This window comes from Nycticebus coucang, unplaced genomic scaffold, assembly GCF_027406575.1.
Source record: "Nycticebus coucang isolate mNycCou1 unplaced genomic scaffold, mNycCou1.pri scaffold_44, whole genome shotgun sequence".
Lineage (NCBI taxonomy): Eukaryota > Metazoa > Chordata > Mammalia > Primates > Lorisidae > Nycticebus > Nycticebus coucang.
The window spans coordinates 44,476-60,834 of NW_026515578.1; the positions used below are offsets into that span (position 1 = coordinate 44,476).

Here is a 16,359-nt window from a genome sequence, read left to right on the forward strand (position 1 = left end):
GAGAAAAAATACTAAGGTAAAAAACATCAACATTGAAAATAATAATTTTTGAGGAAATCTTATCTGCATTTGATGCAAAATGTGCTATAAATGTGTTACAAGTTTCAGGAATCATCGTCAGAAAACTGGCAAAAGATGAAATTTTCTTTGTTTTTATTTCTTTTTCCTTGAGACATGGTCACAATCTGTCACCCTACGTAGAGTGCAATGGCATCATCATAGCTTACTGAAACCTTAAACTCTTCAGTTCAAGTGATTCTCCTCCCTCAGCTTCCTGAGTTACTGGTACTATAGGTTCCCACCACCTCACATAACTAACTTTTTAATTTTTTTTTTTTTGTAGAGATAGGATATCACTCTTGCTCAGATTAGTCTCCAACTACTGTTCTCAAGTGATCCTCACCCCTCAGACTCCCAGAGAGCTAGGAATACAGGCATCAGCCACTGATCATTGCCTAAAGATGGAATTTTCTGGACAAAATTCAGGAAACAAATGTCAGAAAGGAATTAAACAGGGAGTTTTTTTTTATCTTCTTTTTTTTATTGTTAAATCATAGCTGTGTACATTAGTGCAATCGCCTGTACCCATTCTAAGATGCACCATAGATGATGTGGTCCCACCCATGACCCTCCCTCCACCCAAACCTCCCCTATCCCTTCCCCTTCCTTGGCCCTTTCCCCATAGTCTTGAGCTATAGTTGGGTTATAGTTTTCATGTGAAAGCTATAATTTAGCTTCATAGTAGGGCTGAGTACATTGGATACTTTTTCTTCCATTCCTGAGATACTTTGCTAAGAAGACTATGTTCCAGCTCCATCCATTTAAACATGAAAGAGGTAAAGTCTCCATCTTTCTTTAAGGCTGCATAGTATTCCATGGTATACATGTATCACAATTTGCTAGTCCATTCGTGGGTCAATGGGCACTTGGGCTTCTTCCATGACTTAACAATTATGAATTGGGCTGCAATAAACATTCTGGTACAGATGTCTTTGTTATATTGTGACTTTTGCTCTTCTGGGTATAAACCTAGTAAAGGAATTACAGGATCGAATGGCAGGTCTATTTTTAGGTCTCTAAGTATTCTCCAAACATCCCTCCAGAAGGAACGTATTAGGGGGCATTCCCACCAGCAGTGTAGAAGTGTGCCCTTTCCTCCCACATCCACTCCAACATTTCTGGTTTTGGGATTTTGTTATGTGGGCTACTCTTACTGGGGTTAGGTGATGTCTCAGAGTAGTTTTGATTTCCATTTCTCTTATGATTAAGGATGATGAGCTTTTTTTCATGTGTTTGTAGATCTTGCGTCGGTCTTCTTTAGAGAAGTTTCTCTTCAAGTCCCTTGCCCACCCTGAGATGGGGTCACGTGTTCTTTTATTGTTAATATGTTTGAGTTCTCTGTGGATTCTGGTTATTAGACCTTTATTGGAGGTATAACCGGCAAATATTTTCTCCCATTCTGAGGCTGTCTGCTTGCTTTACTCACTATGTTCTTGGCTGTGCTGAAGCTTTTTAGTTTGATCAGGTCCCAGTACTGTATTTTTGATACTGCTTCAATTGCCTGGGGAGTCCTCCTCATAAAATATTCACCCAGGCCAATTCTTTCAAGAGTTTTCCCTGCACTTTCTTAAGTATTTTTATGGTTTCATGTCTTAAGTTTAACTCTTTTATCCCGTGAGAGTCTATTTTAGTTAATGGTGAAAGGTGTGGGTCCATTTTCAATCTTCTACAGTTTGCCAGCCAGTTTACCCAGCACCATTTGTTAAATAGGGAATCTTTTCCCCACTGGATGTTTTTAATTGGCTTGTCAAAGATAAAATAATGGTAAGTAGCGGGATCCATCTCTTCGTTCTCTATTCTGTTCCAGACATCTACTTCTCTGCTTTTGTGCCAGTAGCATGCTGTTTTGAACACTATGCATTTATGGTACAGTCTCAGGTCTGGTAGCGTGATTCCTCCTGCTTTGTTTTTATTGCTCAGTAATGTTTCGGCTATTCAAGGTTTTTCTGATTCTATATAAACCGAAGTATTATTTTTTCAAGATCTTTAAAGTATGACAATGGAGCTTTAATAGGAATTGCATTAAAATTATATATTGCTTTGGGTATTACGGACATTTTAACAATGTTGATTCTTCCCAGCCATGAGCATGGTATGTTTTTCCATCTGTTATCATCTTTGGCTATTTCTTTTCTTAGAGTTTCATAGTTATCTTTGTAGAGATCTTTCACATCCTTTGTTAGGTATACTCCCAAATATTTCATCTTCTTTGGCACTACTGTGAAAGTAATAAAGTCCTTGACTGTTTGTTCAGCTTGGTTATTGTTGGTATATATAAAGGCTACAGATTTATGGGTGTTGATTTTGTAGCCTGAGACATTGCTATAGTCCTTGATCACTTCTAAAAGTTTTGTAGTAGAATCCCTAGTGTTTTCCAGATATACGATCATATCATCTGTGAAGAGTGAAAGTTTAATCTCTTCTGACCCGATGTGGATACCTTTGATCGCCTTTTCTTTCCTAATTGCAATGGCTAAAACTTCCATTACAATGTCAAAGAGCAATGGAGACCATGGACAACCTTGCCTGGTTCCTGATCTAAGTGGAAATGATTTCAATTTAACTCCATTCAATACGATATTGGCTGTGGGTTTGCTGTAAATGGCCTCTATTAGTTTAAGAAATGTCCCTTCTATACCAATTTCTTAAGTGCTCTGATCATGAAGGGATGCTGGATATTATCAAAAGCTTTTTCTGCATCAGTTGAAAGAATCATATGGTCTTTATTTTTAAGTTTGTTTATGTGTTGAATTACATTTATAGATTTATGTATATTGAACCAGCCTTGAGACCGTGGGATAAATCCGACTTGGTCATGGTGTATAATTTTTTTGATGTGTTGTTGGATTCTGTTTGTTAGGATCTTATTGAGTATTTTAGCATCTATATTCATTAGTGATATTGGTCTATAATTTTCTTTTCTTGTTGGGTCTTTCCCTGGTTTGGGGATCAAGGTGATGTTTGCTTCATAGAATGTGCTGGGTAATATTCTTTCATTTTCTATATTTTGGAAGAGGTTTAGTAGTATAGGTACTAGTTCTTCTTTAAATGTTTGGTAGAATTATGACGTAAAGCCATCTGGTCCTGGGCTTTTCTTTTTAGGGAGATTTTGTATAGTTGATGCTATTTCAGAACTTGATATAGGCCTGTTCAACATTTCCACTTCATTCTGGCTAAGTCTTGGTAGGTGGCGTGCTTCCAGGTATTGGTCGATTTCTTTCAGATTTTCATATTTGTGAGAGTAGAGTTTCTTGTAGTATTTGTTAAGGATTTTTTGAATTTCTGAGGGGTCTGTTGTGATTTCATCATACCTTTTCTTATTGATGAAATTAGAGATTTTACTCTTTTTTTCCTGGTTAGGTTGGTGAAAGGTTTATCTATTTTATTGATCTTTTCAAAAAACCAGCTTTGGATTTATTGATCTGTTGTATAATTCTTTTGTTTTCAATTTAATTTAATTCTGCTCTGATTTTGGTTATTTCTTTTCTTCTGCTGTGTTTGGGGTTGAAGTGTTCTTCTTTCTCCAGTTGCTTGAGATGTTCCATTAAGTTATCAACTTCCTCTCTTTCCGTTTTCTTGAGGAAGGGCTATAAATTTCCCTCTTAGGACTGCCTTTGCAGTATCCCAGAGGTTCTGGTAATTTGTGTCTTGATTGTTGTTTTGTTTCAAAAATATGGTGATTTCCTTCTTAATCTCATCTATAACCCATGTATCCTTCAGCATAAGGTTGTTTAGCTTCCATGTTTTTGTATGGGTATGCAGGTTCCTGTTGTTATTTAGTTCAACTTTTATTCCATGATGGTCTGAGAAGATGCAAGGAATAATTTCTATTTTTTTTAAATTTGCTGAGGTTAGATTTTTGGCCTAGGATGTGGTCGATTTTGGAGTATGTTCCATGGGCTGATGAAAAGAATGTGTATTCAGTTTTTTTGGGATGAAATGTTCTGTAGTTATCTGTTATGTCCAGATGTTGAATGGTTGAGTTTAAATCTAAAATTTATTTGCCTAGCTTCTTTTTGGTGGATCTATCCAGCACTGCTAAAGGGGTGTTAAAATCTCCAACTACTATGGAAGTGGAGGAAATCGAGTTGCCCATGTCTGTTAGAGTTTCTCTTATAAATTGAGGTTTGTTGTGGTTGAACGCATAAATATTAATAATTGAGATCTCATCATATGGAGTATTACCTTTAACAAATATGAAGTGTCCATCCTTATCCTTAATTATTTTGGTGGGTTTAAAGCCTAATGCGTCTGCGAACAGGATTACAATGCCTGCTTTTTCTGCTTTCCATTTACCTGGAATATGGATGACCATACCTTCACCTTGAGTCTATATCTATCTTTTAATGTAAGATGTGATTCTTGGATTCAGCAGATATCTGGCTGGAGTGTTTGTATCCAGTCCACCAACCTATGCCTCTTTAGAGGACAATTTAAACCATTCACATTAATTGAGAGTATTGATAAGTCTTTCGAGAGATCGGTGGTCATTATTAATCCTTTTGTGACTGTGGAAGTTGGAATTTGATCAAAAATTTTTTTGTGTGTTTACTTTTGTGGTGGAGAATTACTCTGGTCTTTATGGAGGATAGTTCTAAGAATGTCCTGGAGAGCTTGTTTAGTTGTGGCAAATTTCTTCAACATGTGAATGTCGTTGAAGTATTTAATTTCTCCATCATAATGAAGCTCAGTTTAGCTGGGTACGGGATCCTGGGTTGAAAGTTATTTTGTTTTAGGAGATTAAAAGTCAATGACCATCCTCTTCTAGCTTGAAAGGTTTCAGCAGAGAGATCTGCAGTTATTCTGATATTCTTCCCCTTGTGGGTAATGGTTTTCTTTCGTCTGGCAGCTTTCAGAATTTTCTCCTTCATATTAACTTTAGTGAAATTGATTATGATGTGTCTGGGGGATGTCTTATTTGGGTTGAGTCGTGCTGGAGTTCTGAAACTTTCTGCTATCTGAATTTTGGAATCTCTTGGCATATCTGGAAAGTTCTCCTTCATAATCTCATGGAGAAGAGACTCTGTGCTTTGTGAAGCCACTTCATCACTTTTGGGGATCCCTGTAAGACAAATATTGTTTTTCTTCAAATTATCCAAGAGCTCTCTGAGAGAGTGGCCTGTTTTTTGTCTCCATTTCTCTTCTTCTTTGAGGGTTTGGGAGCATTCAAAAGCTTTGTCTTCAGTGTTAGAAATCCTTTCTTCTGCTTGCTCCATTCTGTTACTGAGGGATTCTACTGTGTTTCTCAGATCTTTGAGGGCTGCAACTTCTTGTCTCAATGTGTCAAAATCTTTGGTTATTTGGTCTTTGAATCCGTTGAATTATTGAGATAACTTTTGCAATTCTAATTAGATCTTATTTGCTATCAAAATCCTGAATTCAATTTCTGACATTTCAGCTATTTGTTTGTGCATGGGGTCTTGTGCTGTTTCTGCCCATTGATCCTTGGGGGAGTTTATCTACTCTGAGTATTCATATTGCCAGAGTTTTTCTGTTGATTTTGCCTCATGATTTTTTTTTCACCATTGCCTCTGGCTGTCCTCAGAGTTGGGGAGGTGTCTCTCCAAGATTAGACCATAGCAGGATCACTCTATTGTTGCTGGATCTTTGTAGGGAGTGACCCTGTGTAGTTCCTCTGGGGCTGCTCTAGCTAGGGAGTTCTGGTTGTGGATGCAGCTCCATTTTTTGACACACCCTGATCCAGCAACAGGGCTGGGGGTGGTTCGCATGGTTCTGGGAGTGCCAGGCGCCCAGTGACTTTGGCACAGAGAGCCCAAGGCTCCAGCACTCTCTGGCCAGGAGAAGAGCTCTGCACAGAGGCAGGGAGGGCTTCAAAGGGCATGCAGCTACCAGAGTCCCTTTCCAGATGAATGGGCTAGTATGGAAACTGGGAGGACACCGGAGGGAGGACGCAGTGTTGCGTGGCTCCCGCAGTTCTAAACAGGGAGTTTTTGATAAAAGTAACATGAAATAATTTGAAAACAAAGTCAAAATGTTTTGGAAGTAAAAAGAGAAAAACCATGACTTGGGAGAGTAAAAGAGATAGGATATTGAGATTCACACCCATTTGGCTAGTTGCACCCAGATTTCATCTAGTTCTGAGGCTGTAATTTATCACAGACAAGAGGCTGCTATTCTGAGTAGTCTTCCCAGGGCTCCCTTCATATCCCTGTTCCTCAGAATGTAGATAAAGAGTATCAGCATGAGGGCGACTACAACACACATTATTGAGGCAAAGTCAAAAGTACCTAAAAATCAATAAATGAATGGATAAACACCTTGGGGTTTACTATAAAGTGGACTATTACTCAGCCAAAAAATATAACGTAGTAGGTTAACAGTAATGAACAAATGCTCAAAAAACACATGAAAAAAATGCTCACTATCACTAATCATCAGAGAAATGCAAATCAAAAGCACTTTGTGATATAATCTAACCCCAGTGAGAATGGCACACATTACAAAATTTCAAAGCTTCTGATGCTTGCATGGATATAGAAAGAAGGGAACACTTTCACATTGTTAAATTTCAAAGCTTCTGATGCTTGCATGGATACAGAAAGAAGGGAACACTTCCACATTGTTGGTGGTATTGAAAGCCTCTGTGGAAAGATGTATGGAGAATTCTCAAAGAGCTAAAAGTAAACCATTCATTTGATCCTACAATCTCATTCCTACCCAGAAGACAAAAAAACATTTTAACATAAAACATTTGCACTGTAGGGTTTATTACAGTTCAATTCACAATTGTCAAGATGTGTAATCATCCCAAATACCCATCAACACATGAATGGATTAAAAAACTGCAATATACATATAACATGGAGTACTATTCAGCCTTAAAAAAGTTGAGCACTTTCCAATTTTGTGTTAACCTGGATAGAGTTGAAACACATTCTCTTTAGTAAAGTATCACAAGAATGGAAAAGCAAGTATCCAATGTACTCAATCCTAATGTGAAACTAATAGACAAACTATTACATACTCACATGAGACAAAAAATACAATTAAATTTATATGGGGGGGAGGAGACAAGATGGTTGACTGAAGCCAGCTTTCCACAGAGGCTCCCATCCAGAAGGAGAGTTAAAGGACAAAAATTCAGCAAGTAACCTGGTGGATTTGAGCTTCACTAAGAGAGAAGGTTGTAGAACGCATGTCAACCCCGCTGAGGTGAGCTGTGACCACAAGGATACAAACAAAAGGTACAAAATCTATCACCAAACGACGGGAGTCCCCTCCCCCATGAGAACGGCTCAGAATGCCCCACAAACAACTGGGCAGGGTTCAAAGGTCCTCCCACTACACTCCATGGGAAAGACCCTCTAAAAACTGGACGTACCTCCCCTACTAGGGTGCCCCGGCGTCCTCCTGCCAGGCATAAAACTGTATAAACTGTATATAGTCTCTACCTGGAATTCTGAGCTCCCAGCACTCCCCTTTGCTCACACTGGGGTCTGGAGGCAATTCCCGGTCAGTCGGCGGAGAGGGGACTGCACCAGAGTGGCAGTTCCCTGAGGCATAGTGCAACAGCTGTCTTTTGGTGACAATACGGCCAGGCATAAAACTGTGTAAAGCTGTGTGTGTTCTCTGCCCGCAACCCCAGGCTCCCAGCGCTCCTTGCACTCCACTCTGCTCTAGCTCCAAGGTCTGGAGGCCTGTCCCCCAGGGGGTCCAGACTCTTGGGTGATTGCTTGAGGGGTGTAGAGAGTGCTGGGCTGTAGCTGGTTGGTGCAGACTCTGGGGTACTGGAGCAGAGAGAGGATGGTTGGCCGGAGGGGTGCTACACCAGAGCAGCAGTTGCCTGAGCCATAAAGCAGCAGCCCTGTTTTGCTAGCAATATGGCTCACTACCAAATGTTCTGAAGCCATAGCCCCTGTCTCCCTGGGCAACCAGAGACTCTGAGTTTGCCTGAGGCAACTCCAACTTGCAAACCAGGGAAACTCCCAGGGCGGGGCTAACCCAGAGGTCTGCTTTACTAAACCTAAGACGCACCTGGCCCTCAGGGGATCGTCAGCCTATAGACAATACAAGAGCAAAGACAAGCTGATTTGGAACTCAATTCAGCTTCTCTTCTTCAGAGGAACATTAGAGTTGTTCTGTTCTGTTCTGTCAGTAACATTAATCAGGGGCGAGACTGGACCTGAGTGAAAAACCCTCAACCTTCATCAAGCACCCATGGTTGTCAGGCCTCACCTCCTCCTGCTGGAGAGAGGCAGAGTGCAGTGGCCTGGCAGACTTCCTTGTGATTCAGGCAGGTACAAACTCCTGGAGTACCGATTCACTACAGGCAACTGGGTCAGCCAACTGCAGGTCTATTGCAGTGACTGGGTGTGAAGTGGTGCAAGGTGGGGAAGGAGGCAGCAACCTTCCCAGACTGATATATTGGCTGGGTGGCTTCTCCTGACTCCATGCAGCACTGGAAAAAGCCACACCAGAGTAGTCACCAGATCCCTGTGATCCAGTTCCCAGAGACCACGTAAACTCTCTCACATGAGACAGGTGCAGACTGAGACAATTGATTTGGACCTTTCTGAACTGAACCAATCGCCTGAGGACAAATCAGGTGGTGCCTGGGGTACACGGTGTTAAGAAGGTTTGATTTTTCTTTTCCAATTTTTTGCCGGTGGGGGGTGTGGTGACTTAATTGCTGATATTTCTCCACAGCTGAGACTTAAATCCAAAGTATCTGTTTCACTAGCGTGGAACAGAAACCAGCTGAAAACTAGACAGAACAATTTAGCCCCACCACACCAGACAGGGCCCCAGTTTCTCAGGCCACAACACTGTACAGGCCATCGACAAAGCCCCAGGGGAAAAAATCATTGAAAGTAAAACAACCATGGGGCGGAATCAGTGGAAAAACTCTGGTAACATGAAAAACTCTGGTAACATGAAAAACCAGAATAGATCAACCCCCGCAAGGAAAGATATGGCAGATGCAATTGAAGATCCCATTCATAAACAACTGGCTGAGATGTCAGAAATTGAATTCAGAATTTGGATTGCAGACATGATTAACAAAGTAGAAATAGGAATTTGAGGAGAAATTCAAAAGTTGTCTCAAGAATTTAATGAATTTAAAGACAAAACCACCAAAGACTTAGACACACTGAAGCAAGAATTTGCAGCCCTCAAAGATATGAAAAAACCAGTAGAATCCCTCAGCAACAGAATGGAGCAAGCAGAAGAAAGGATTTCTGACATCAAAGATAAAGCCCTTGAATACTCCCAAACTCTCAAAGAGGAAGAGAAATGGAGAGTAAAACGGATCATTGTCTCAGAGAGCTCTGGGATAATTCAAAGAAGGTGAATATCTGAATCATAGGAGTTCCAGAAACAGATGAAGTGGCCTCGCTGGGCACAGAGGCCCTTCTGCATGAAATTATGAAAGTGAATTTTCCAGACAGGCCTAGAGATTATGAAATTCAGACTGCAGACAGCTTCAGAAGCCAAGCACAACTCAACCCCAATAAGACATCCCCCAGGCATATCATAATTAACTTCACTAAAGTTAATATGAAGGAGAATATCCTCAAGAGAAAGAAAACCACTACCTTCAAAGGGAAGAATATTAGAATGACTACAGATCTCTCTGGTGAAACTTTTCAAGCCAGAAGAGGGTGGTCACCGACTTTTAATCTCCTAAAGCAAAATAATTTTCAATCCCGGATCTTGTATCCAGTTAAACTTAGTTTCATTTATGATTTAGAAATTAAATACTTTAATGACATTCATATGTTGAAGAAATTTGCCATAACCAAACCAGCTCTTCAGGATATTCTCAGACCTATCCTCCATAATGACCAACCCAATCCTATACCACAAAAGAAAACTCACTCAGAAACTTCGGATCAAACTCCAATTTCCACACTAGTGAAAGGATTAAAAATGCCAACTGGACTTTTGAAAAACTCGATACCCAAAACTTCACCAGACTTATTAATAGTCTCCATTAATGTGAATGGCTTAAACTGTCCTCTAAAGAGGCATAGGATAGCTGATTGGATACAAAAACTCAGGCCAGATATCTGTTGCATACAAGAGTCACATCTTAACTTAAAAGACAAATACAGACTCAGGGTGAAAGGATGGTCATCCATATTTCAGGCAAATGGTAATCAGAAAAAGTAGGTGTTGCAATTTTATTTGCAGATACAATAGGCTTTAAACCAACAAAAGTAAGGAAGGACAAGAATGGTCACTTGATATTTGTTAAGGGTAATACTCAATATCATGAGATCTCAATTATTAATATCTATGCACCCAAACAGAATGCACCTCAATTTATAAGAGAAACTCTAACAGACTTGAGCAACTTGATTTCCTCCAGCTCCATAATAGTCGGAGATTTCAACACTCCTTTGGCAGTGTTGGATCAATCCTCCAACAAGAAGCTGAGCAAAGAAATCTTAGATTTAAACCTAACTGTCCAACATTTGGATATAGCAGACATCTACAGAATATTTCATCCCAACAAAACTGAATACACATACTTCTCATCAGCCCATGGAACTTACTCCAAAATCGATCACATCTTAGGTCACAAGTATAACCTCAGTAAATTTAAAGGAATAGAAATTATTCCATGCATCTTCTCGGACCACCATAGAATAAAACTTGAGCTGGGTAACAACAGGAATCTGCATACTCATACAAAAACATGGAAGTTAAATAATCTTATTCTGAATGATAGCTGGGTCAGAGATGAGATTAAGAAAGAAATCACCAATTTTTTGGAGCAAAACAACAATGAAGACACGAACTATGAGAACCTCTGAGACACCGCAAAGGCAGTTCTAAGAGGGAAATTTATAGCACTGCAAGCCTTCCTCAAGAGAACGGAAAGAGAGGAAGTTAACAACTTAATGGGACATCTCAAGCAACTAGAAAAGGAAGAACATTCCAACCCCAAACCCAGTAAAAGAAAAGAAATAAACAAAATTAGAGCAGAATTAAATGAAATCGAAAACAATACAATAATGCAACAGATCAATAAATCAAAAAGCTGGTTTTTCGAAAAGGTCAATAAAATAGATAAACCTTTGGCCAACCTAATCAGGAAAAAAAGAGTAAAATCTCTAATCTCATCAATCAGAAACAACAAAGACGAAATAACAACAGACTCCTCAGAAATCCAAAAAATCCTTAATGAATATTACAAGAAACTTTTTTCTCAGAAATATGAAAATCTGAAGGAAATTGACCGATACTTCAGCACGTCACCTTCCAAGACTTAGCCAGAATCAAGTGGAAATGTTGAACAGGCCCATATCAAGTTTGGAAATAGCGTCAACCATACAAAACCTCCCTAAAAAGAAAAGGCCGGGACCAGATGGTTTCATATCTGAATTCTACCAAACTTTTAAAAAGGAATTAGTACCTATATTACTCAACCTGTTCCAAAAGGTAGAAAAAGAAGGAAGAGTACCCAACACGTTCTATGAAGCAAACATCACCCTGATCCCCAAACCAAGAAAAGACCCAACAAGAAAAGAAAATTATAGACCTATATCACTAATGAATATAGATGCAAAAAATATTCAACAAGATCCTAACAAACAGAATCCAGCAACACATCAAACAAATTATACATCATGACCAAGTTGGTTTTATCCCAGGATCTCAAGGCTGGTTCAATATATGTAAATCTATAAACGTAATCCAGCACATAAACAAATTAAAAAACAAAGACCATATGATTCTCTCAATTGATGCAGAAAAAGCTTTTGATAATATCCAGCATCCCTTCATGATCAGAACACTTAAGAAAATCAGTATAGAAGGGACATTTCTTAAACTGATAGAGACCATCTACAGCAAACCCACAGCCAATATCATATTGAATGGAATTAAATTGGAATCATTTCCACTCAGATTAGGAACCAGACAAGGCTGCCCATTGTCTCCATTGCTTTTTAACATTGTAATGGAAGTTTTAGCCACTGCAATTAGGGAAGAAAAGACGATTGGGGTATCCATATAGGGTTAGAAGAGATCAAACTTTTGCTCTTCACAGATGATATGACAGTATATCTGGAAAACACCAGGGTCTCTACTACAAAACTCTTAAAAGTGATCAAGGAATACAGCTGTGTCTCGGGTTACAAAATCAACATTCATAAATCAGTAGCCTTTATATATACCAGCAACAGTCAAGTTGAAAAAAACAGTTAAGGACTCTATACCATTCACAGCTATGACAAAGAAGATGAAATATTTGGGAATTTATCTAACAAAGGATATGAAAGATCTCCTTAAAGAGAACTATGAAACTCTAAGAAAAGAAATAGCTGAAAATATCAACAAATGGAAAAACATGCCATGCTCATGGCTGGGAAGAATCGACATTGTTAAAATGTCTATACTACCCAAAGCAATATACAATTTCAATGCAATCCCTATTAAAGCTCCACTGTCATACTTTAAAGATCTTCAAAAAACAATAATTTGTTTTCCATGGAATCAGAAAAAACCTCGAGTAGCCAAGACATTACTCAGAAATAAAAACAAAGCAGGAGGAATTACTCTACCAGACCTCAGACAATACTACAAATCAATAGTGATCAAAACAGCATGGTATTGGCACAAAAACAGAGAAGTAGATGTCTAGAACAGAATAGAGAACCAAGAGATGAATCCAGCTACTTACTGTTATTTAATCTTTGACAAGCCAATTAAAAACATTCAGTGGGGAGAAGATTCCCTATTTAACAAATTGTGCTGGATGAACTGGCTGGCAACCTGTAGAAGACTGAAAGTGGACCCACATCTTTCACCATTAACTAAGATAGACTCTCACTGGATCAAAGATTTAAACTTAAGACATGAAACTATAAAAATACTAGAGGAGAGTGCAGGGAAAACCCTTGAAGAAATCGGGCTGGGTGAGTATTTTATGAGGAGGACCCCCCGGGCAATTGAAGCAGCTTCAAAAATACACTATTGGGACTTGATCAAACTAAAAAGCTTCTGCACAGCCAAGAACACAGTAAGTAAAGCAAGCAAACAGCCCTCAGAATGGGAGAAGATATTTGCATGTTATGTCTCCGACAAAGGTTTAATAACCAGAATCCACAGAGAACTCAAACGCATTAGCAAGAATAGAACAAGGGATCCCATCACAGGCTGGGCAAGGGATTTCAAGGGAAACTTCTCTGAAGAAGACAGGCGCACGGCCTTCAGACATATGAAAAAATACTCATCTTTAATCATCAGAGAAATGCAAACCAAAACTACTTTGAGATACCATCTAACTCCAGTGAGACTAGCCTTTATCACAAAATCCCAAGACCAGAGATGTTGGTGCCGATGTGGAGAAAAGGGAACAATTTTGCACTGCTGGTGGGAATGCAAATTAATACATTCCTTTTGGAAAGAGATATGGAGAACTCTTAGAGATCTAAAAATAATCTGCCATTCAATCCTGTAATCCCTCTACTGGGCATATACCCAGAAGACCAAAAAGCACATCATAACAAAGATATTTGTACCAGAATGTTTATTGGAGCTCAATTCATAATTGCTAAGTCATGGAAGAAGCCCAAGTGCCCATCGATCCATGAATGGATTAATAAATTGTGGTACATGTACACCATGGAATATTATGCAGTCTTAAAGAAAGATGGAGACTGGGCGGCGCCTGTGGCTCAAGGAGTAGGGCGTCCCACATGCCGGAGGTGGCAGGTTCAAACCTAGCCCCAGCCAAAAACAAAAACAAAAACAAAAAAAAAAAAAAAAGAAAGATGGAGACTTTACCTCTTTCATGTTTACATGGATGGAGCTGGAACATATTCTTCTTAGTAAAGTATCTCAAGAATGGATGAAAAAGTACCCAATGTACTCTGCCCTACTATGAAACTAAATTAGGGTTTTCACATGAAAGCTATAACCCAGTTACAACCTAAGAATAGGGAGAAGGTGGAAAGGGAGGAGAGGGAGCGGGGAGGTGGGGAGATGGAAGGGGATCGGTGGGATTACACCAACGGTGCATCTTACAAGGGTATATGTGAAACTTGGTAAACGGTCTGTGAAGCTAGTGAATGATGCCCCATGATCATATCAATGTACACAGCTATGATTTAATAAAAAAAAAAGAAAAAAATTAAATAGGGAGCAGGGAGGAGGGAAATGATAAAGGAGACGAAGGAGGGAAATTGCTAAGCTCTCACTTAAGATGTACAATGTAAGGGTATATGATCCATCCCCTCAGTAGGGCTCAACTAAAATGTGAACTTTACCTAAGAAAGGCAAACAATGTAACCTGATTATTTTTACCCTATATTAATGTGAAATTTAGAAAAAAGGGGTCAGTGGATATTTAAAAAACAGTCAAGAAGAATAGGGAAAAGAAAAACCAAAGGAAGGAAGTGTACTAGGGAAAAAAAAAGGAAGGAACATCAAGGAATGAAGCAAAATCATGGAATTATTCTAGGCAGCACATCACTATGAATCATATGAATGCACCTCCTTTCAAATCTAGATCCCAGCATACATGCTGAAAATTACATCACTGCTCCTGCGAAAACCAGTATAGTAAACTTAGAAGAGTGGGATCAGTGTCACATTGCCAAGTAATAGCCTATCTTAGCTCTGTATCTTCCTTCCAGAAATGGGGTGAATGTGAGAAAACATATTACAAAAATGTTTTTAGGATTAAATGTATAGATATAAAGGAACAAGCAGAGTTCTACTAGAGTAAGAACCTGACTTTGAATATTTATAATTTTTATTACAACTCTTTCAAAAGTAGCAAGAACATACCAAACTGAAGTGAAGAGCAGTAACATGTTGGAGAATATTTTGATAAATCCATGTTAGCATTTCATATGAAAAGTGCTTTAAACATCACATTAAGAAGCTCAGAAACTGCTCTTAGAAAAGTAATAAAATCAGAATTTAAGGGCCTGGTACAGGGTAGAAAGGTAAAAAATAAATTACTGAAGGAATGCAAATACCAAAAGATATAAAAGGAGAGTGCTAGGTGTTTAGCAAAAAATTAAACTTAACATTTAAGGCCCCCAAAATGTAAATTTTAGGGGCCCATAATGTTCACTGAGTTCTGAACCAATAATCTGTGTGTCACAAGAGGCTGCTCTTCTAAGAAGGGTTTCAGCATGGGAGTGACCACCGTGTACATCACTGAGGTAATGGAGGTTCTCTGGGAAGAATAAGTCACAGCAGAACTGAGGTAGACCCCAAGTGCAGTTCCATAGAACAAGCAGACCACACAGAGGTGAGACCCACAGGTATAAAATGCTTTATATTTGCAAGCTTGGATGACATCTTCATTAAGAGAGACAATTTGACAGTAAGAGAAAAGGATCCCTTTAGAAGGAAAAACACCCAGCAACACAGCTAAAACATACATGTAGATTTTACTGAAGAGGGTATTACAGTGAACTGCCTTGAAAAGCTGATCAAGTTCACAAAAGAAATATGGTATTTTAGTGCCTATAGAGAAGGTCAGCCTCATGATCAGTAGAATGTGAACCAGGGAAACCAGGGAAATGATGAACCAACTCTTCAGAACCAAAAAGACACAGAAGCATGGGTTCATGATGACTATATAGTGCAGCGGGTGGCAGATGGCCACTCAATGCTCATAGGACATCAAGTCAGCATGAAATAATCCATTCCAGAAAAAATCATAAATAAATACATCTGAATGAGGCATCCTATGTAGGAAATTTCTTTACTCTGTCACTGGATATTCACTAACATCTTTGGAACCGTGGTGAAGATGAAACAGATATCAGCCAAGGACAGGTTGGAGAGGAAGAAGTACATGGGGGGTGTGGAGGTGGGAGTCAGAGCAGATGGCCAGGACAATGAGCATATTCCCAAGCACTGTGATCATTTAGATGGACAGGAACAGCCCAAAGAGAAGGGGCTGTAGTTCATGATCTTCTGAGAGGTCCAAGAGGACAATTTGTGATAATTCTGTGTGGTTTTCTACTTCCACGTAGGCAGTGTGTCTGCTGGGAAGGGGCCAATGGAACATTCACTGAACAGAAAACTGGCATCTCAGTTATAACATTATAGTATCACCTATGGAAGGGCATCCTTGATGTTAAGTAGAGTCTTTGAAAAGTCTTTGAAAAATGGAATCACTGAGGTAAGAGGTATCACATTACCCTTAAAGAGTAGAGATGTTCAGATATCCATTGATTTAGCAACAATCTACTTCATCATCTATGCACTAGTTTATTTAATTTATTTTACTTATTTTTGAGACAGAGTCTCACTAGGTCACACTTGAGAGAGTGCCATGACATCATGGCTCACATTACCCTTAAG

General features: G+C 39.2%; 1 pseudogene; it reads right to left on the bottom strand.

Annotated features, from left to right (window-relative positions):
- Positions 1–6,174: 6,174 nt before the first annotated feature.
- On the bottom strand, positions 6,175–16,063 carry LOC128579297 (olfactory receptor 7D4-like; annotated as a pseudogene).
- Positions 16,064–16,359: the final 296 nt, after the last annotated feature.